General features: G+C 38.3%; 1 protein-coding gene across 1 annotated transcript in view; it reads right to left on the bottom strand.

Moving 5' to 3' along the window:
• The window catches only part of LOC127355058 (voltage-dependent T-type calcium channel subunit alpha-1I-like), a 219049-nt gene that overhangs the window by 141967 nt on the left and 54478 nt on the right, over positions 1–22604 (bottom strand). The window lies entirely within an intron of this gene.

Genomic DNA, 22604 nt, shown 5'->3' with positions numbered 1-22604 from the left:
ATAAATAGAATAGGTCCAACACGTAATTCTCCCTCAAATCACAACAAATTGTCATTTTTACATTTCTGTTGTACAAGTTAAAAAACAAGATACACTGTGTAGTGCGTTATACAAATCTCTAACCTTAAGCTAAGCTAGGCTAACCACTACTACTTAACAAACTAAAATAAATAAATAAATAAAATGAATCTTCTTATCTCATTCCCAGAAAGAAAGTTTTTATTGTAATTAACATCATGATTATTGTTTTAAACTTGTTTTGACTCAAGGCTGCCAACTTTAATACCTGGCCAGGAACTACAGATAGAAACTACCCTCTTGGTGAATTCTGACATATTTACAGTAATTGATATGCAGACATAAATACATATTTTAAGTGTACAATATTTCTCAAAATGGTGAACTATTCCTTTAAACTCATTTAAAGCAACAATGAACTAGTTCAAACTGTTTCTAAGTATGTTTGAATTGGTACAAACCAGCCGTAAACTGGTATAACCGTGGGGATTTTTTTCATTTTTCCCACGTTTTTCTTTTTTTTTTCTTGTGTTCAAAGGGAAAGATGTCCCCGCTGGATTGCTTACTGAGCATGAAACTGTACCTGGTAAGTTATTTACTTTGTTTTAAAAGCAAAAGTTTAGACTGGCTGTCATTTACTGTGCTGCTCTCAGCAAATTCAACATCACAGCCATTTATTCTGACAACATTTACTGCTTTTGTCTTCCTTTTTTGTTGTTTTGTTCTTTCTTTACACATTCATCTCAACTCACATTGCCATCTATTTTTAAGTTGCTCACTTTCTCCCTAACACCCCTCCTCTTCCTCCATCTATCTTCTCCTCCATCACTGTATATAATGTTAAGAAAGGCTGGCAGGTCTTTTTCTTTCCTGGAATTTTCCATCAGGGGTTCTTCGATCCAGTACAGCTGACTGGATAAAGGGAAGATGGAGTGTGTAAGTGTGTGTGTGCGTGTGTTTGTGTGTGTGTGTGTGTGTGTGTGTGTGTGTGTGTGTGTGTGTGTGTGTGTGTGTTGGACAGCAGTAAATGTCATGGGATATCACACGGTAATGCTTCACAGCGTCTCATGTCAGCTCCTCTTTTCCCTAAGCTGTCAGGTCAAAAGAGTGCACACACATACACACACACACACACACACACACACACACACACACACACACACACACACACACACACACACACACACACACGGATGGTAAAGGTTATGTGGATAATTGTCGGGATGACAGTAACGAAATAAGCTATTACTTGTCCTATAAATCTCCCATTGCTCATCAGCCCGCTGCCAAACAGTCATTTCTGACTTTTGTCTTCACTCTTAATTAGTTTGAAACAGATTTTTGTTTCAAGGTGTGATATGAAGCTTTTAAACTATGAATCATTAACACATTAACTCTGCAACATTAGTGTAATTACTATTAACAATTAGTGTAATTACTTTTAACAGTTGAGCCCATCGCTCATAAGACTGGCAGTCTCTACCTAGTCTGGCTAATGCTGACTGTGAGCTACAGCGAACTGCCTCCCCTACACCACAAGACACCAGACCTATTTGAATCACTCAACAAATAGGGGGTTGTGAGTAGAGATTGAGAGCTCTGGAACCACAGTAAGGCTCAGACTGAATGCAAAGCAAATTCAGAGGCAGCGTTATAGCATGCATCGACATGACACGGGCTCGCTCAAGGCAGAATACATTCAAGTGAAGTCCTGTCTGTGCAAGTTGAAAAGGTTTCGGAAGAGACAGAAGATGAAGGTCTGGAGTAAAATAACAGAGCGATCAGTTTGACTCTTAAGTCTCTCACAAACACATAAAGGCAAGTCAGTCTCAAGCCTCCCTCAGCCTCTACATGTTATTATTATATTATTATTATTCTTGCTATATAATGTAATTTAAAGGACCTGTGTGTAGGATTTAGTGGCATCCTGCAGTGAAGTTGCAGAATGCTACCAAATGAATACCGCTCACCTGCCAAGCATGTAGAAAAAACTACTACTGGTGGTTATGAAACTTGCAAAAAGTGAAATGCCCTAAATGGAGGCAGTGTTTGGTTTGTCAGAACATGTATGAACATGGCAGTTCAACATGGTAGAAATGCACCCGCTCCCTCAGTAGATAAAAAAAAAAAAATTCATTCTAAGATAATGAAAACACAATGGTTCTTATTTTAAGCTGATTATACACTAATGAAAACTGCCAATCATACACACTGGACCTTTCAAATGAATGTTCTGTCATCTTGTCAGAATGCTCAATTGGCCTTTAAGTTCCGGTAATACTATCATTTTACTTATGATTTAATTTTAACACATACAGTGGTGATGGGCGTAGCATTTCTCATTTCTGGGAGGTCAGAGTTCAGCTACAGGCCAGTAGTCATACAGGTGGTGAGTATTCTGTCACTTAATGATTCTGGATTCGTGAAGGTGGTTCCTTGAATTGATGAGGAACTCCAATAAAGCCCTCTTGTTACCTCAAACTGTTTTACTGGCTTTCCTAACTATAGCAGATCCTCAAAAAGGCCGCCCGTTGAAACAAATGAGAAAGTTTCAGTCACAGAAAACCCAAGAATTACTCAACCTTCCACCTCCTCATATCTTTGACTTCTCTTTCTGCCTGTCTCCCACTCTATTTCTCTCCCAGATGGCCGGCGCACAGCTGCCATAGGAATCCTTAAGACAAGCTCTACCCTGTTGCTGTGGCAACCAGCGCTGAAAAAAAAAAAAAAAAATACTAGGAAGCCTCTGTTGTGTATGCATGGTGTATTTGGGTTTGTGTCTGTGCATTTGTGTTGTGAATAACATACATTTTGGCCAATTCAATCATATAGTTAATCTTTCTTTGTTTGCAGTAAAGGTATACTGCATACTACATATTGTATACATTATTTTATGTATTAAGCTCTTTTGGTTGCCTGTGGATGGATTTTTATCAACATTATCTAACATTAGCTTATAGTTGGGGTCCAATTACATCAACAACAGACCAACACCCAAAGCTAACATTACTTCAAACTTTGTGAAATATATTGTAATATTAGCTTGCTTGTCAATGCGAACAAAGCTTAATCCAGACTCCTGGAGTTGATCAGGCTGGTAAATTGATTGGCTTGCAAGTTGCAGCTGGCTGGCTGGCTAACCTCAGCTGTCTTTCTCACTGACATTATCACTAGCAAAATACTATCTGAGTGGATATATTAGTCAGCCAATGTAAGCTTGCAAAATGAATTCACCAACAAACGTGATCTGTGATAATAACTTGTGCGTTATGACAAATGGTGTTTATTTTAGCCAACAAGAAATGGTGTAATGTCACATAGCGAACAATTGCTCTCTACTAATCAAGAGCGAGGCAAAGCGGTCGCATCTAACTAACTAACTAACTAACTATAGTTGAAAATAGGCTAGGATTGGCCTGCTGGCTGTGACTTTGCTGTGCAAATACATGAACATTAAAGGTAGGTTATTGTAAATATGATTGTAATTTATTTTCCAGCATTCAGTCTTGTGTAGCCTATGTCACTTTTGGCCGATGTCCAGAATAATGCTAGCTCGTGAGCAACAGGATGCTGGCTGTAGTTCACTTAACGGCCACTAGTGTCATTATTAACAGCGGTTTTATGATTATAAGATGATAAGTTGCAGGCATATAAAGCCTTTAACTGTTTAAATCTTAGTCAGATGCCATTCCTCCAAGTAGACCACAATTTGGTGTTATCAATCTTTTTCAATAAGAAGATGCCACTTAAGATCATTCAACTCATTTGACACTACAGGCCCAAAACTACACACACACACATACACAAAAGGGGGACCCATGGTTGCCATCCATGTTGTGGTTACACTATCAGTGTGCTATGAGTTAATTTAGCAGTCCATCACCTCCTGGAAATAGACTGGGGTAGATAAACTGCAGCAACAGGGAGGACTGAAGGCGTGGAAAGTGATAGATTAAGTTCTACTGGTTTAGCAACAGCTACCAACTCAGGTGTGTTTCAGCAGTGATGGCGAGATAAGAGGAATGGAGGTAGCAGGGAAATACTCAGTGTGCAATTACAGATAGAAGCCTGCTTCTAAGACAGGAAAAGACACAAACATGCACACAGAGTCTTCCTTTAGACCATCTGGTGGGATTTTCTGTGCTTTCCGTCTAGATGTCTTTTTTTTCCTCCCTCCCTCCCTTCCCCTCCTCTCTCTCTCTCTCTCCCTCTCTCTGTGATGTAGCATGGCGGCAATATGATGCGAATTTTAAGTGTGTAGGTTTCCTCTCCTGCCCACGACCACCGATGCATGCTATTTCCATCCTCCAGCGTTGCCAGGCTTGTGTAACTGAGAGCAAAAACCAGTGGAACAGACTGACCACCAATTATGCAATACAGTACTGATGGAGCTGAAAATACTGGCAGCAGTGCAAAAAATACATACAACACAACACACAATAAAAAGCAATACTAAAGTTTACTATATGTAATATGTACAGACAAAATATATGTTTTGCTATCAACATGCAACATGGAAGTATCTAATAAAAGCTCGTTTTAAAACTTATATAAGTTGCTTTCATGTAGTGCTCACTGCAGAGGACATAGCTACCTAAATACAGCAAAGTAAAGAGAACAAATGATGAATAAATAATAAGGGACGGATTGAAATGGGGAGAGATGCGGAGAAAATAGGAATGTAAGGCAAAAGAAAGTACTGTGAGTGTATGAGAAACAATTCATTTGTCAGAGCAAAAAGCCAATCGTGTATGTTTTGTATATCTTGAACTGTAAGCAGTAGTAATCAACAGTATAAACCTGTAGTTTCACAACAGTAACCGCTGTGGCATTAAAGACTGTAACAGCCTTTAATGTGTTCTCTCCCGTCCACACCACCAAACTAGGGGTGTCGCTTTTGATGTGGGTGTGTTGAATGAATATTCACCTGGTTTGACTGAAGTTGTAGCACCTTGTACATTAATATTTGATGTTTATTATGATGGATTTGAAATGATAAAGTGAACTAGTGGTCCAATTCTTTTTTTATGTTTCAATACTTCTTGATAGCCTTTCCTAAAGACATACTACTTATCCACATCTGCTGCTGCCTTCATGAAAGATATTTCACATAATCACTGAGATATGTCATATTCTTTTTTTCTGCACATATATTGGGAATTTTTAAATAATATCTTAATGTAATGAGAGATGGGGCTGTCGACACATTTCCTTATTTTAAGCAGATGGAGGGTGAGTTTTTCCTGAGATTTCGGTCTGGAGATGTGGATAAATATCTGGAGGCTGATGAGTCTCACTAGTGAACTCAGATAATGTTCCGTTATAATGTCATAGATTTTTAAAGAACGCCACTGTCTTTCTGCAGGGCCACACCGCCATGAAACTAGAGACTATGGCCTCTAGTTTCAGAGGCCATTGTGTTGACCAGCTGACCCTCTTCATTTCTCAACCCTGCTCTCTTTTACACCAAATCAAAAAATAAATTAAGCCTGAAAATAACAATACTAGTTGTTTAAGAAACAAAATACTGCTCAACCAAGATAAAGAAATAATGTATGATCATCAATTTAAAACAATTTTAATGAATCAGTTCTATATTCTGCCCAGCAATGATAGCTGGGACTGTCTGCCTGCTGATCAAATGTTCCTTTCAAGCTGTGTTAGTAGTGTCTTTGCACATAGCTGAGAACAAGTCTATATAATACATAGGCTTAATAATACAACATTAATGGACTGGCTATTCAAAGTCTGCTTGCTGCTTTTATCAAGTCAAAATGTGAGACTTTCATGACAAATTATTTACGTCTGAAAAATAATCACTTTAAGTTGTTAGTCTCAGACAAGTCTCACAGTAATTGAATCCAAGTCCTTTTTATCTTTATGTGATCAATCATTTCTGCAACTCCTTCCCTTCCAACTCCTTTCCTATCATCTTTCCCAAAACTCCATCTTTAATTCACTCTTTCCTAGACTCTACATGTTCTTCAGTCTTTCCACATATATTCTCTTCGGAGCCTTTCCAATTTCTTTTCCCTTTCCCCCTGCCTCTCTTTCTGCATTGACAACATTTACCTCTGTGTAGGGAGGTCAATCAGTCCTCAGTTGTTAGAATGAGTATTTTGAGAATGCTCTGTTTTCTATTGTTTGGCATCATCATAATTTGCCTGGGACATAACAAGGTGACACATTAATATTCATGATCTTAACAACAGGAACAAAGTGTGGTATCTGCAGGGACAAGTATCACTTTCAGCAGGGACTAGACACTTCCTAAATTAAGACGCTAATTTTGGTTCATAGAACAAAGGTACACAAAGACGCACTTGTACACACACACGACACATTAACGCATGCCAGTCAACAGTTCCCAAGATAACACCATGCACATAGCAATCATAGGAGGCGAGTGTTAATGACAGACTAATGACTGTCATTTACCAAACTTGGGAGAATGTCTTAATTTGGCTCTGTCTCAGTTTTTCACTCTTTGTCTATCTGGAAGTTTATTGCAAATGTCCTATATAGAAATGTATTTCCATAAAATGAACACTTCTTTCCTTAAAAATGAAACAATTGATTTTTTCATACGTAATTCAGCAATCATTTGTGCAGTCAACCATGCAAATTCACACATGTGACCGTGCCCTAAAGGCCAATAAAGCAGTCTGCACACAACCACACAGTCCTGAGAAGAGGTTCAATCAGGTCAAATAAGCAAAGAACCTGTGGGGGTGTACAATGGATGTGCAGGGTCTTAACAAGTCACTCATTTTTAATGCATATAAGTACATGCAGCATATATTCAAAAAGCTCATACCGCTCTGATAGGCTGTTAAACGTGTGCATATGTGGTTCTATTTACAACATCTGAGTAACTCCAAAGCAATCTACATCTATCTACTTCATGTTGAAATCCTCCTTCCTTCTGGAATTTATTACCCTCTGTCCAGGGCGAAGTTAAAAAGAAATAGTACTTCAACCCATGAGCCATCAAATGACATAAAATGACTCACTGATGTGGGCATGCAAAGTTTGTATGGTTGTATTGACTTGTGGGTTGTTTGTGCTTTGTGCTTGTGTTTAGCTTTGTGTTTACCTGATGCAAATCAACTGCACTCTGAGAATATAAACCAAAAACTGAACTGAATGTTATTATTCGTATTACCAATTTGGAAAATATCACCAACATGTATTATATGACAGCATTATTGTGAGCATTGTTGGAATAAAGCATTGTGATGATTTTTGTTTTCAAGTTGCAAAAATTCCCTTAAGCCAAAGTCTTTCTGCTGAGTTGAGTTATCAGAAAAAAGTTTCACATCAGTGTTTGGTTCTCATGAGGATAACCAAGCAAGGCTGTTATAAATAACACACAGAAACACACACACGCATATACAAGCACGCAGGTCTGAGGTAACTCGTAACTAGCACGCGTTCGGACCACCTGACTTCTATACATCACCATGGCGACACACGTGGCTGTGAGACGCTGGAAAGCAAAAGCAAGGGATGAAAGGATTGAGAGGCAGGAGGAATGAAACAAAAGAGAAACACACACACACACACACACACAAATCCAACCCCACGTTCAGAACCCTGCTGTGCTAATTACTGGGTCTGCAGTTCTCTGAAGGCTGCTGGTCACCTTGTATGACCCCTTACTCTCACACACACACACACACACACACACACACACAGGTGTCTAACCATCTCTACAGGATCCACTGTGTTATTTCAGCATCCGCAGGCTCAGCGGGCAATGCCAAGCTGACAATAATATGTATTGGCAGCAACCAGCATGAAAGCAGAGCAGCAATACATTACATCATGACATCAACAGCACAGGGATGAGCGGGGAGGGGGGGTTAATGCAAAGAGGATGAGACACACAGGGAGGAGTTATAAATTAAATCTGTTGGGTCAACATCTCTCTGTGATCTGACTACCTGTTGAAGTTTGTTTAGTAGTTAAACTAAACTAAACTAAGACATTGGTGCACAACACTCTCAGGACTATTAGTGGGACTCGCAGCCTCTACTTGTGTACAGTGAAATTTATGACATATCTGGAAATCTGTGCTATTTTGAGTGCAAAAGACTAAAGATCTTTTCAGACGAGCAGCGATTGACAAGGGCTCATCTCACGCACACACACACCTGTCCGCTGCTGAAGTTGAATTTGCCTGAACTTTTTCCAATGCAACGCGCAGTGACTGTCAACCACTGACAACTAGGATGGATGAGAGACAGATCCTTGCTGTTTGTGAGTTTCCTGAACTACAGAACTGATTTAACTGCAGTAATAGGAGGACATTCGCATGGCAGAGCATCGGCACAAAACTGGATGTATCAGGTAACTTCAGTTTTAATTTAATAGGCTAACAAGTTATGACTATGCCAATGTAGCTACCGTAATCTAACCTAAACCTATACCTAATCAACAGTAACAGTCTCTGGCGTCAAAGACAGGATTGCAAACCCATTGTTAGAAGTGCACAGAAGCCATTTCCATGGTTACCCCGTGGATCCCAGCAGGCGGAGAGACGCTGCCTGTCTGAAAAGACCATAATGCTGCATTCACATGGATTCAGGCAGATGGTAGATGGTAAACCGGACCTCATGTTGGTGGATGAGAGTAGGACAGTAAAATTAGGTGAGGCCTGCAAAGAATACCAGAAACAGTAATGGTAGACAGCATTGCCATCAAATTAAAAATCGGATGCTATATAGCTCCCTCAAGGAAAAAACATGGGCATAACATAATACGTGACGCGTTCCATCAAAATGAGTCGGTTGTCGCAGCGGCCCGTTTGTGTAGAAACACGTTTTTACAAGAAAATACAATTTTGGGCTATTTTCAGTTTTTACATGTTTCTAATTAAATAAAGTCTCAGCTTTCATACCATGTCAAAATTAATGTAAAATACAAAGGATAAATATAGCTAGCATAAATAAAACGAAACAGGTGTCAGAGTTCAAAACACCGGCTAGCGCGTTTGTGTCATCTGCATCATCTGTCAACTGTCAGTTTAGATAGACACGGACACGGAGACAGATTGACAGCCTAGACAAAATGAATTTTCGCGATGACAAAATTGCTCGACTTTTAAATTCAATTCCTGTATGACATGCTACTTCAGACGACAACTGGATCGACCTTATTATGGACTATTTCATCGCACCCGCAGCTGAGAGTGAGAGTGACAGCGGCGGCTCGACCTCCGAGTCTGACTCGGATTTCGCGCTACCGACACCGGCCGGCTCCGATCGTGATGGCGAAGAAAGTGGGTGTGACGGAGGCGAGGAGGAAGATATTCCACTCGTGGCTGACCCGATGGTAGCATACAATGTCTCTGATTATAATGATGTAAAGCACTTTGAATTGTACGTTTATTTATTTGAATATAAACTGTTTATAAATGTCTTTCAATTCATTTGGAATATGGCAGAATGTTGATTGCTATCTTTAGAGCCCTTTTTCTCAAAAACAAGATTTGGTGACAGTCGACCTTTGGAAGAGCGTGTCTCATACAATTTTTGGAGTAGAAAAATAATTTTGGTATCGCCATAAAGCTGAGACTTTCCTCTTTACAGCCATGAAGAAAACTCAAAATGTGTTTCTGGGTCAAAGTGACTCAAAATGATGGAGCCGGTCACATATACTCTCAAGAATTTAATTTAATATATCCTATTCCATTCTTTGTAAATGATACAAAATCACCAAAGCAACATATACAGTACATCATTCGTGTTTGGATTTGCCATCCTGCCATTCCATCAAAGAACTATTCCACATGGTACTTCAACATGGCGACAGCAGGAAAAAGGGGGTCCCTCCATAGCAATATCCTCTTAACAACAGAAAGAGTTAACTTTTAAGAAACATGACAAACGCCTTCGGTGCAAAACAGAAACTAACAGTCATATCAAGGTGCAAAGTGCTGCATTTTTACATGTTTAATAAAAACTTTGCCAAATTCCCTAAATTCTGCTCCTCTAATATGGGATCTACATCCCACTGCAAACTGTGAACATCCCCAAAATTAGCTCTGCTACCTATGGCTAACATTTTCAAGTTTTAGCTATTTCTATCAACTATTAAAACATGTTTTTACATCGCTGCTCATACACAAACACACTGTCAAAAACTGAGGCTTGCTCAGTAGTCAGTAGCTCCTTTATTCTTTGTGGAATTGGTTGCTGCAGTCTTTGAACCAGCAGCACTAACATCCAGTTGATAGCTAGCAATTAGCTTCGGCCTGTGAGACCTTCCTGGATTTGTTCAAGTGAGCGCCCTGTGGCTGTGTGACAACAGCGGGCTAGCAGCTAACTTTATAAACTAAAACAGTTCATGTCAAAAGAAATAGGAGAGTACTGTGTTTATGACTCAACAAACACATACGGTTCTTTGCTGTGGTTAAGTGGTTGAAAGATAAAGATAATATAATGTGAAGAGTAGCTAGTATGCTACCAAAGCACAGGTATGAGTAATTAGCTAAACACAGCAATTCCACAAAGCCATTAGTGTCAAGTCCTAGCCCTTTATCTAACTATCAAGTAGCAGTACCATGATGTCAAGCTATTGTTCAGTAGCTTTTGTGTGTTTTTATTACTTTATTAGTTATTTTTTATATTCGTAGGTGCATGAATAACATTGAAGCTTTATACAAACAATAATATGTACACACAAAGTCTTCTTTCACGTGTGTCCAATATTATCCATCACAGCAGGAGGGGGAAGGTTCTATTAAAGAACCTGGAGATTTAAGGCAGCGTATTACTCGACAAAGCTCAATGATCCACTGACAGACTCCCAAAGGAACACAACAAAATCCAGCCAAACCACATCTATCCATCCTCAATCAATACCCTGCAACTGATGGCATAGAGAACAGTTGATGTCACGATGGAATTATTGATTGCTTCCTCTTAACAAATGGTGTAAATATTATAGATGACATTCAGCACAATAGGGTGATCTACACCGCAGAGGGCTGTAAAGTAGCCAAGACTAATTGATCTATGAAATTATCATGAGGTGAGTGAAATTTTAAACCAAGAAAATAACAGTTTTTTGGTAGCTCTATCAGACCTTGGATTAAAAGTACCATCTATCTGACTTGCAGAATATACAGATGATGAGATGATGAAAAGCTAAACACAGCTGAATATTTATGTTTTGGCAACATTGTTTGGAAGATAAATGTGCTTCATTTAATTGGTATTAGTCTATTATTACAAAAAACTACAAAATTATAGTAAAGACAGGATTTTGCAGCTCTTTCCCTCTTTACTTGTTTTGTCACTTTACCAAAATATTGACAATATTGGGGATTTTTCTACTTGTTCCATTGAAATAAACTGAAAGTCTTCATTAGTGCCCAAATAACAGTGGGCTTGGAGTGTCCGGTGACATAAAGCAATCAAACAGATTTCCCAACTAATCCTATCCACTAACATACAATGGGAAATGCAGAAGAGAGGAAAAGGCTGCCATCAAAATCAATGTAATATTATAAAGGCTAAAAGTAGCACCATTACTTTTAAATGAATCTGACAGAGAGACAAAGACACTGTAGGTTACCAATTTCAATTTTTTTTATATCTACCTTTCTGTCTCTCTCTTGCCCACTCCTCCATAACTTGCCCTGCACTCACACCAAAGAGAATCAGCAAATTAAACTAAAACTTCCATGGCCCTCTGAAATTGTATTAAGCTTTCTCATTTGTCTGTGCCATCGCCAATGCTGGCTCGAACTGCCTTAAGAAGTGAGACTTAAAGATGTAACAGAACAGTTAACTGGGGAAAGGTTGACCATTAAAATGAATTGTAGCTTCTGCCAAGGAACAAATTGTCTATTCAGTGAAACAGGTTCTGCCAATGCTGTTATAAAAGATGGTGTAGAGCCTGCAGAATATATTCTATAAAGGTGTTCATTTCCAAACAACATATCTCCATTTTGGAAACAAATTGCTGCTTGTAATTCAGCAAGTTTCCTTTCAAAACTGGATTAATCTTTCCACTAATACACTACTCACTGTTTTGCTGACATATCTTATAATCACAGAACTTTGCTCATATCACATATCAATACATTTTTAAATGGTGGATTTTAAGATACATGTGAAATAACCTCTCAGTTATATAATACTGCTATATTTGTCAGAACCTTTGGCAGTTTTTTTCATCTGTATATATGTATGTATATGTATATATATGTATGTGGGTGTGTGTGTGTGTGTGTGTGTGTGGTTAATTATAGCTTAAATTCAGTTATATCACAGTTTAGGCAAAGGTAAAGGTTGAGTATTGATGAGGGTGAAGGTTCACAGTTTAGGGTTAATATGATAATAAATCAGAGGCCCTGTATATGCATGTCCTGCATGAATTAATAAATTATCATATCTCAGTCTCTTACAGAGCAGGTGTTTTAACCTTCCACTGGCTATGTTACATAATTGGTAATAGTCACTGGTTATAGTGAATATAAAAGTTCAAAATGAGATAAGCTGGGTTTACACACTTAATATAATTCCAATGTATTATGGCTGAGTAATGGACAGGGCGTGATTACAGCCTAACAAAATAGCGGTCTAGTTTGACGGCCTTAATGCATAATAACAGGCTGTTATCTTCAAAGACAAACAATGGCTACTGAATCTCATGGACAAAAACAAAACACCAAGATGGAGAGAGACAGACAGACCCAAAAAGGGATGTTTTTCTGAGAACAAGGTTGAGAGCGGACTGACCAAAATACAAATGCAGTACTAGACATTCTTAGTGTATGTGAAATCAATCAGAGGCAAGTTAAAATGACATAGCATGAGTGCTGCATCAATGTTGTTTCTCTGTTGCCAATGGCCATACAGTAGGAAGCAATGGTAATAGCAACAAATTAATATAAATAAGTAATTCACTGCTGCGCATACATATGGATGTATAATATGAACATGGAGAAAATCATTATCACTAAGTATAAATAAATAATAATGAATATAAATAAATATGTTGTGTTTGGTGTTATAATAAATACAGCATTGCCTCTTCTGAATATTTTGACTTTTTGAATAATAATCAATACACTGTGTAAAAAACTATGTATTTAAAATACCACATGCAGTGTAAATGTATGACATATATATATATATATATATATATATATATATATATATAATATGACAACATTTCAGAATTTATTAATTTACAGATTATTGTTTAAATTTAACTTTAATTTCCTAGGTGCATTTGCATGTTCTCCATGTTCAATCTCCTGACACATTCTGAAAGCTGTCTTTGTCACAACAGACTCTTATTAAATCGAGAGCAGCAGATAACTAAAGCTTTTATGAAAGGAGACATAACATCCGAGTGAAAATAAGATTAAACTAATCAGCTCCTTTGAAAGAAAATATGTGTAATTTTGTGAGAATTAGTAAAAACAATGGGCTTTACGTATTTCACATTACATACAAACATACTGTACATACATATGCACACACACACACACACACACGTTCAACATACTTATTATTCTACTGATGAATTGGTTGTGCATGGTTTTGATGACTGCTGTCACTAGAATTCACTTGTAACTCAGACATCGCACAAACACACACTGCCTCTTTTTTTCACACATATAAGCATGCATGACTGCATACACTGACACATACAGTATGAATGCTCTTATTGTCTCTGTCCCTCACACATAAGTGAATATAAAAGCATAAAAAAACTAGCTTTTGGTACATAATGTGATGTACACATATTCTTCTACACACATTCTGCCACGCACACCATCAGTGGGATTTCCTTGTGGATGCCTATTCCCTGTCTGCGTCACACCGCTCTGTCAATATGGGGCAGTAAACATTTCAAAGAGAGTAGACGGAGAGCGGGAGGAAGGGGGAGATAGGAAAACAATACAGGATGAAAGAGAGGGAAAGAGAGAAAGTAATATATTGATGAAAAACCAGCTTGTCAGAGTAAAAACAACGTCTGACAAAGTGGTTAAAATATGTAAATTTTGAATGAAGAAACTGTGCAGGAGGAGAAAGGATAAAGGGAAATGAAGCAGTAAAAAAAATATCATTAAAAAATAAAAGTTGACTAATACTGGATTCCCATTTTAAGTATAAATGGAAAGAATGACTACATGAAGGAACAGAGGGTGCAAAAAAAGAGAGAGCGGAAAGGACAGGTCCTTGTATGCAGCCTTTCCACCAGTTTGACAGGTAGGTACAGTGACATTAGCATAGTGATTAACAGTCACATTAGCATAATGATTAATACCAGCATTAGCATAAGCACTGCAGCTGGGAGAGAATAGGAGAGAGCCAAAGGAAGACAGGGCAATATGACAATAGAATAAGGAAGTATAAAAATATTATATAGAATGAAATATAGCATTAGAAACTGGAGAGGATAAAAAAAAAGTATAGAGAAAACAAATGGATGAAGACAAAGATATTGTTACTTTTCCCCATCACAGCTGTTGACAGCTGTCCATTCCAACATGTCTTCATGAATAAGTTTTCTCTTCATCCATGCTGCATGCCCAGTTATGGGAAAGGAGTGTCCCAAAGAGGGAGATAGCTGTCAGTTCTATTCCCCCTGGCAACACATCCACAACCCATAGCCATTTCTATAGGTAGAAACACTGCTGACAAACACTGTGAAAAGGCTACAATGATGCACATCTTCACTAAATCCGATCGGTTTGTAAGACCTGAATCTGATCCATGGCCGCTTCCTGGATTTCACTGAACAAGACAAACAAAACAAAGGGATATATGAAGAGAGAGACCCATTCAGTCATTAAAGTCAGTATAGTCAGTCACTTTAACATACACTGGTTTCACATTTAGCATATTATTATGATAAAAGTGCTCATCTACTCATCAACACCCTCACATTCACAGTGCTTCTAAGTAGATTCATATCGCTATTTATAGTAAACAGAGATGGAAGTATATTGTAACGTCCCCTGCTATAACATTACAGCAAATGGATAACCCAATCATGAAGTGTAGAAAGCTTTAAAGCTGGACTCATGGTGCTTTGCAGCTCCACTGTCTCCAATGCAAACTATGCTGCCATGGTAAGCTGCAAGGAAGGAGTGGGCGGCTGCCGCTCTTCGTGAACACACGTGGCTTTGCCTTTGCATTCGAGTTTATGATGGTTTAACTTTTTCACCTCGGTCGCTGTGTAACCATGGCAACCACAGAAACTACAGCGAGGGAAACAATAGAGGTGATTTTATCTGAGTTATACACCTCTTCACCAGCAACATTAATCGCAAGGTCTTATTCTTCTGTCTGGGACAATAAACAAACTTTATGATAATAGTTATGAAAAGTTGCTATTTTAATTGTATGAATAATTTCCTTTATGTTAAGATACAATCTGTTCTATTGAGCTGCATTATGAGATTAAATTAGGTAGATTGGTGCAGTAAAGGCTGATAGGATTGCAGGTAGCTGGGAGCCATGGTGGTGGCTTTGCACCCTGCTGCTGCCTGTTCAACATACAGAACAGTGTAAACCGTCTGAAAATACCTTTATGATTATCCAAAGATACACATAATGTCCCTGTCAAGGCAAAATTTGTATCTTGTCATGCTGAACGTGGGCAGTGCAGGATGTGACGCCGGTGATAATTTTGTGCATGCATGCACTGAAGGAAAAACCATGTCAGTGCTATACTTAAAAACCATACAACTTCAACAGCCATGTGGACATCTCCAAATAAACCCAGGGCATGTACACAGCCTGAAGAAGCATGTTTGATCCTTAAAACCCCAATGTGAATTAAAAATCATCCAGTAAGCATCCAAACCATTAAACAAAGCAAAGCAGATGGAGGCTACACACACTTATGCCAGCAGCAGCACTACACATGTATATATAGTGCCTTGCCAGAACTAGTCAGGTCATGCCTGAATGCAATTAGTCTCAAAGGACTTCAAAAGTTATGTTCAGCAAGAAAAATGATGGGTACATGCGTAATTTACCACAGATAATGGGAACCCCTTTCCCAATCATGGCTCTACTTCTAACCTTACACTGCTATAACATAAAACCAAAACATACCCCTTTGACTGGTGGTGCTTGTTGGGGCAGTACGCAACCTGTTAGGATGTTTTGCCTGCCAAGCATTGTTCAGCAAAAAAGTTCCTTTAGACATCATTAAAGGTGACACCTTCAGCCACTGCCAGGAAATTAATTTACCAATTAAACCGATTTTGTTGAGCAGACATCTTGTATAAGATAGTCAAATTTAGCTGCATTAATTCAATCAGCATCCAATCACATAACTCAAAGACTATTTCACAGACATCCTCTTGAGTTTAATGATTAGCCTGGAAACTGTCAATTTGCATTAAATTTAGCTGAAACTAATTTTCCTGATGCAGGGTACTGGAAAAAGCCAACATGATAGAGTATCTATTACCCAACCTGATCTATGGGACCACTCTACCACACAGACATTCCATCAATTAAAATGTAGTTAGTTGATTTAATGTGTGCATATCATACTTGACTTATACAATTCTAGTAGTAAGACCTTGTCCAAACTGAGGGGACTAAATAGAACTCTGCAAAGGCAGATGGGTAGAGGAGTAAAGCTAACATATCAAAAAGGTATACTGAGATTTTTTCTACAAACCATTCATTAAATCAAAAAATGCATGTATTCATACACAAGGCACAAACTGTGAAAGGCTCCATTTACACCCTGAATATGGCTGTGTGTGTAGGTATTTATAGATATCTGTGAATGTGAGAGTTTGTATGAAAGAGTGTGTGTATATGCAATCTTGCCAGTGGCTGTGAGGGGCCACATGTGTTGGTCCAGAGGAGATTGAAAGTGAATTGGAAGCTATTAATCTGACCTTCCCTTGCTATCAGATTTGGTTTGGAGCAGAATATATATTCGCTCCACATGCTCTGTTTCTCTTTGCAGAGCCTGCTTCTCCTCTCTCTTTGTCTTTATCTCTCCCTGTAACTCCATCCTCGCCTTCCTTCTTTCCAATCCACAGGTAAAGGTTTAGATGTGGAGAGCAGCATTTTACATCCCTGCCTTTAAAATGATCTCTATTATTCTCGTCCCACATGCTGCTCTGATTATCCCTTCTCTATGTGAATGAACTCGACTGTGTCTCTGCCTGAGAGCTGGTTAACATGATATTTGCAGCTCCGCACTCCGCTCTAGCCTCACTTTCAGCCCAGCATCAGTGGAAACACACAGATGTGGATACAATGACAGTACTCCCTGTTGGAAACAGCTTTGTTGTACAAAGTAGGGAAAAGAAACCACAGACTGTGACAAGTTTGCCTTGACGTTTCATTTCTTATGCAACTTTGCAGTTGATTCAGCATGGGAAATGTACAATTTAGCAAAAACAAATAGCAGTTTTGCAGGGATGGTGAGACTGCTGGCAGCACTTTGAATATGCTATACTGTGTGGAACCAGAAAACTCAGTTCCAACTAAAGCATTTCTCCTAACCAAGTTCGTCCTGGTTCTTCAATTCAGTAAACTAGTTTTATTGTTTGCAATTGCTCTCCAGCCACCACTTTCAACATAATACAACAGGGGTGAGTGCATTTGAGTAGCAGTATGAATACAATTTAATTAGATAATGCTTTTGTTGTAGCTACATAAAGCATACTGCAGGAAATTGTGGCTGGAGGACACAATTTGGCCCTTTTTCCCCTGACAATAGTTTAATTAATGCTGCCGTTCCTCAGGTCTACCCATCCGGCAAACAGGTTTTAAAGAGAAACAAAAATTCTTTAAAACTACATTAAACTCATTTTTTTTATATATCAAAATTGAATCAAATGACTCTGTGTAATATGAAAGGATGGGTAATATTGCAGATCACCTCACTTCATTTTTTTAATTTGAAAGTTAAAATACTTAAGTCACTGACCCTCCTTTATAAAAGTATTCCAATAAATTAGCTCATAAAATTTAGATATGCATCACTTTCAAAGTAAACTGGTGGCTGCTGAAGAAATTTAAATATTTAGAAAACCAAGAAATATAAAGGTGCGAGCAAACAGGACTTACATTTAAAAGGCAGCCAGAAATACAACTCTAATGGGAGCTACTGTGCTGCAAATCACAAAAAAACGGTTGATCATTCTTCTGTCGTTCGTAAGTGCTTGCATGATTTATTGTGGCTATTAGCTATCAGCAGCAGAAACATATTTTTAGATTATATACAATTGGTCTGTCATGTATTATACACTTTGTGATCCTTTGTAGTGTAGAAGTGTGTGAAGTTTGTAATGGTAAATACAGTACTAAAATCAAATAAGTACTGTATATAAAGTGTTTTTTATATTGCTTACATGACAATGTGCTTGCTTTGTATTTTTCATGCACTTCAGCATACTTTTAATTTGCTAGTCATCAATATGCTAAATGTGTATTGTAATTGTGGATTCTTACTGTTCTTTTTCTCTTGTACATAGTGTTTTTATTATTTTCCTACTCTTACTGTTTATTTATACTGTTTTTTTTTCTCTCTATCCACTTTACTGCTGTTACATTGGAATTTCCCCACTGTGGGACAAATAAAGGAATATCTAATCTAATCTAATCTAAATACATTCCTGCTATTTTTTTTATAAAAAGTCAATGTAAAAAAAAAAAAAGAAGAAAACTTGGTCAGAACACTTTCATTTTTCATTTCAATAAACTAACTTGGTAAAAGTTTTTTTTTCATGCAGCGCATTTTAGTAAAATATCATTAACTGCAATGTTCATATACCATACTGGATGGATGCTGTTGATTCTCAGTGGGATCAGAAGAACTACCAAACATTTCACATTAAAGACGGTCATTTGAGTTCATTTCGGTGTTAAAAATGTACAAAATGTTGCTGTTCAGAGCATAAACAACAATCTTTTGTAGGGCACTGAATAACATTATTCATAGGTAACATTATTCCTGTGGTAATTATTATTATGCACCCACCCAAACATGTTCCTGGGCTAAGCTAATCATAGTTTTGCTGTTCCAGCTACAATATGCTCCCAACTGTGCAAGCTGTTGTTTTGTGACTTGACGAAAGGGCCCCTGTACACCTATATATAAATACAATTAAAGTGTATACACTTATGCCCACTTACAGCAGAATTATATTTACAGAATAACACAGTAAATAAACTTATATTGTTACATTGTACATTATACACATACTGTAGCTAAAACTACAGCAATGCAGCATAATAAACAGTCCTGCAATAAACTCCACCTTAACCAACATTGTAATATTTAGTTGTTGAACCTGTTCTAGAAAGTGGTGATTTGATTTCACTATCATTTTAGTCCATTATATTTAGAGGTGTTTCTAATATTTACTCCAGCCTCATTTATACAAATGGTCCTTCAATCTGTCTTTTTGCGTCCTTTAGTTTCTGGCAGGTTGTTTTGTCTTTCTTTTCTCTCAAGGACAGCATGACACAACTGTGAAATGGACATTTTGTGTTTTAGTGGGGATGATAGACAGAGAAAAAGACCCGGGCCGTCATACTAAAATGAGCAGATGAGTAACACAACCAGCGGCCACAGTCAGCAACAAAAAAGTGATGCAAAAATGAAAGACAGGGTAAATGGAAAAATGATGTCAGACAGCGATTTGGAATAAGTGCAGAGTGACAAAAGTTTGATCTGTCTATCACTGAGAAAAGCCAGGGGCGTTCTTTTTTTATGTTAACTGCCAACTATCCCACTCTGCCACACTGATGGCCTCTCCCCGCCTCTGCAAAATGATTTAACACAATGAAAACTACAAATGATTTACTGTCTAGAAGAGAAGGGGTGAAGAAGAGTGATAGAGACAGGGAGAGAGGGAGAGGGAGGGGGGAGCTGAGCCAGCAGCTACCACAAAGCCCAAATAGTTCCTTAAATCCCTCAGCCACTCTTCTACTTTAAAATCACTTTCCATACCATACTCTTTCAGTATTCTTTCTTTTGGCTTGAAAAAGACTCGACTTGAACCCTATCTTTTACCTTCCACACAAACCTCCTTCTTTCAAGTTACACTCCTTGATTTTGTTACAGTGCCCTCAAATCAGATTTGCTCGCAGGTCACTTTATGGTTCACTCAACTGTAGAGTTAAAATTTCAGTTTCCACCTGTATCACTTACAGCTACATTGACTGTTCTCAATCTCACCAGTCTGTCTGTTAGTGGTGAGAGACTAAAGAGAGATGTGGAGTTTTAAAACAAAAAAGCAGGATATATGTCTAAATACAAGACATCCTGTAAGGAGCATTTACCATTTGTAATCTAAATGTTAAAGAAATACTCGTTTTTTTACTCCTTACATCTCTTGCTAATTGTTTTGGCCATCATAGTTGTGATTAGTCACAAGTCTAACCTTGTTGGTGTAATTTTAGACCATTGCATATATCTTAAGTTTCACTACTATACTCTGTCTTCACTCAAATGTTGCCAATATCCTTTCTGAGTAAAATGAAGCACACCCACACACACACACACACATGCAGACCAGTTCCGGGAGTGGACTGAATGTATTCATACACACAAAGAGGATTTTATTTGTGGATCAATCCACAGCACCACTCATTCTGAACTCACAATGTGAGAAAGTGGACCTGGTCAATACAAGCCCTTTCATTTTCAAGTGACAAGGACACACACACAGTACACAGGCACACACCCCTATATTCACACACATTTCCTGTCATTCAGTTACAATGATTTGATTGAATGCTGAGCACTGGCTAAGTGTAAACCAGCAGCTGTGTCAAAGACAGACTTAGAGGTTATCGTCACTCTGTGTGTGAACACATTCGCACCTTTTGAGTCCTCCTAAAGAAAAATAAACTAAACTAAAAGTCTATAACCAGACACCGTTAGTGGCACAAGATGAATAAAAACATTAGAAGTCATCTTCTTGGTGCCAGAGTTGACCACCTAACCAACTACGCTGACCGACTGACCAACACAACTACAAATAGTAGGTTATCAATACTGGGTCAAGGAAATCAACAACCTAGACTACTCAAAGATTTGATATCATCATCGCATTAGCTTGCAGAACAAAACAGCAGTAGAACAGCAAAAGTAGCAATGAACGTCTCAAACATTATACCACAGTTTACACATAAAATAATCCCTTATTGGTCCCCAGCGGGTAAATCTGATCATTTAGTTTTGTGTGCTAGCATAACTTTAGATATTTTGATACGAGAATACTGGGCATTAAAACATGCCAGGATTAATGTCTCGCAGTGAGTGTTGCCTTTATATGAGTTTGGTCTTCATGAGAAGAGTCCATACGAACAACCCTCTGTTGAGATCATATTCTCTGTCTCTGACATAAATCTCTGACTCATGTGTCATCACCATAATTATACCAGAAGACTGTAACAGAACCTGTGTTTGTTCCTGGCAGTCAGTCTATTCACGACACATGAGCCTAGTTGGTGAAGACAATTATACTTAATTCACTTGTGAGCTTTTCAAGGTAGCACAGGAGACAAGACTGGAATACTTGTAAGAGAGAGAGAGAGAGAGAGAGAGAGAGAGAGAGAGAGAGAGAGAGAGAGAGAGAGAGAGAGAGAGAGAGAGAGAGTTAGCATTACATTCAAAACACAGACAAAGCCAACTGTTTTTTCTCTGATTTAAGAGATTTTTCTGAGGAAGATGTTTCATTTAGACCTGAAGGGATGGCTTGCCTATTAAGCAGCACTCCAACTCTCTTTCTGCATCTTTCTCTCTAGTTGGTTATGCATTCATGTCAGGCCCAACCATAAGCTGATGTGATGCCTGGTTAATGGAAAGGTAAGAAAGCACTTGTTGAAATGTTCTCTTGTCTACAAACAGAACACTTCTTTCAATCTCATTCTCGCTCCCTGTCACAGGGATAGCAGCTGGATTCATCCCTGGGAGGAAAATGTCCCTTATGTGTGTTTCAAAAACACAAATCATGGCTGTTCCATACACACGCTCATATGCATGGAAACACACATCCATACTACATGCTGCATTCCTTCTCCTTACTTATATATATATCTCTTCTCCCTTATATATCTCTTAAACACTATCTATTGATAGTCTTTCCCTCTACCCTTCTTTATGCCTTTCCATTGGTATTCCTTTTTTTCCCTATTTCCTTTGTTTCTCTCCATCCTGTCATTTGTCTCTTTTGCACCATATACTGTACAGATTGTGAAGCCCCCCTGAGGCAAAACTGTGATTTGTGATTTCGGGCTACATAAATGAAAATTGACTTGACTTGACTCCTTCTCACTGCCTCTCACTTCCCCTATATTTGTCTGTCGCCGCTTTTCCCTTATCATTTCTCTTCCTACTCTATCTCCGCTTCAATGAACTTCAACCACTCATATCTCTGCTTTTCCACGCATTCATTCTCACTCCTTACACTCAGCAGTGTTACTACATACAGATATAAAAACTCTGTGTTTGGGGATTTTGTGTGTAAGTGTATGAGTCACACATGACTTCACTATAAGTGTTGCTCTTAAGAAGCTTGATAAGCGGTGTCTGCTCAACCTGGGGGCAGCTCAGCTAAGTGTACA

This window comes from Dicentrarchus labrax, unplaced genomic scaffold, assembly GCF_905237075.1.
Source record: "Dicentrarchus labrax unplaced genomic scaffold, dlabrax2021, whole genome shotgun sequence".
NCBI classification, from domain to species: domain Eukaryota; kingdom Metazoa; phylum Chordata; class Actinopteri; family Moronidae; genus Dicentrarchus; species Dicentrarchus labrax.
The sequence above is the reverse complement of the archived record's forward strand: the minus strand, read 5'-3'. Positions and strand labels throughout refer to the sequence as shown.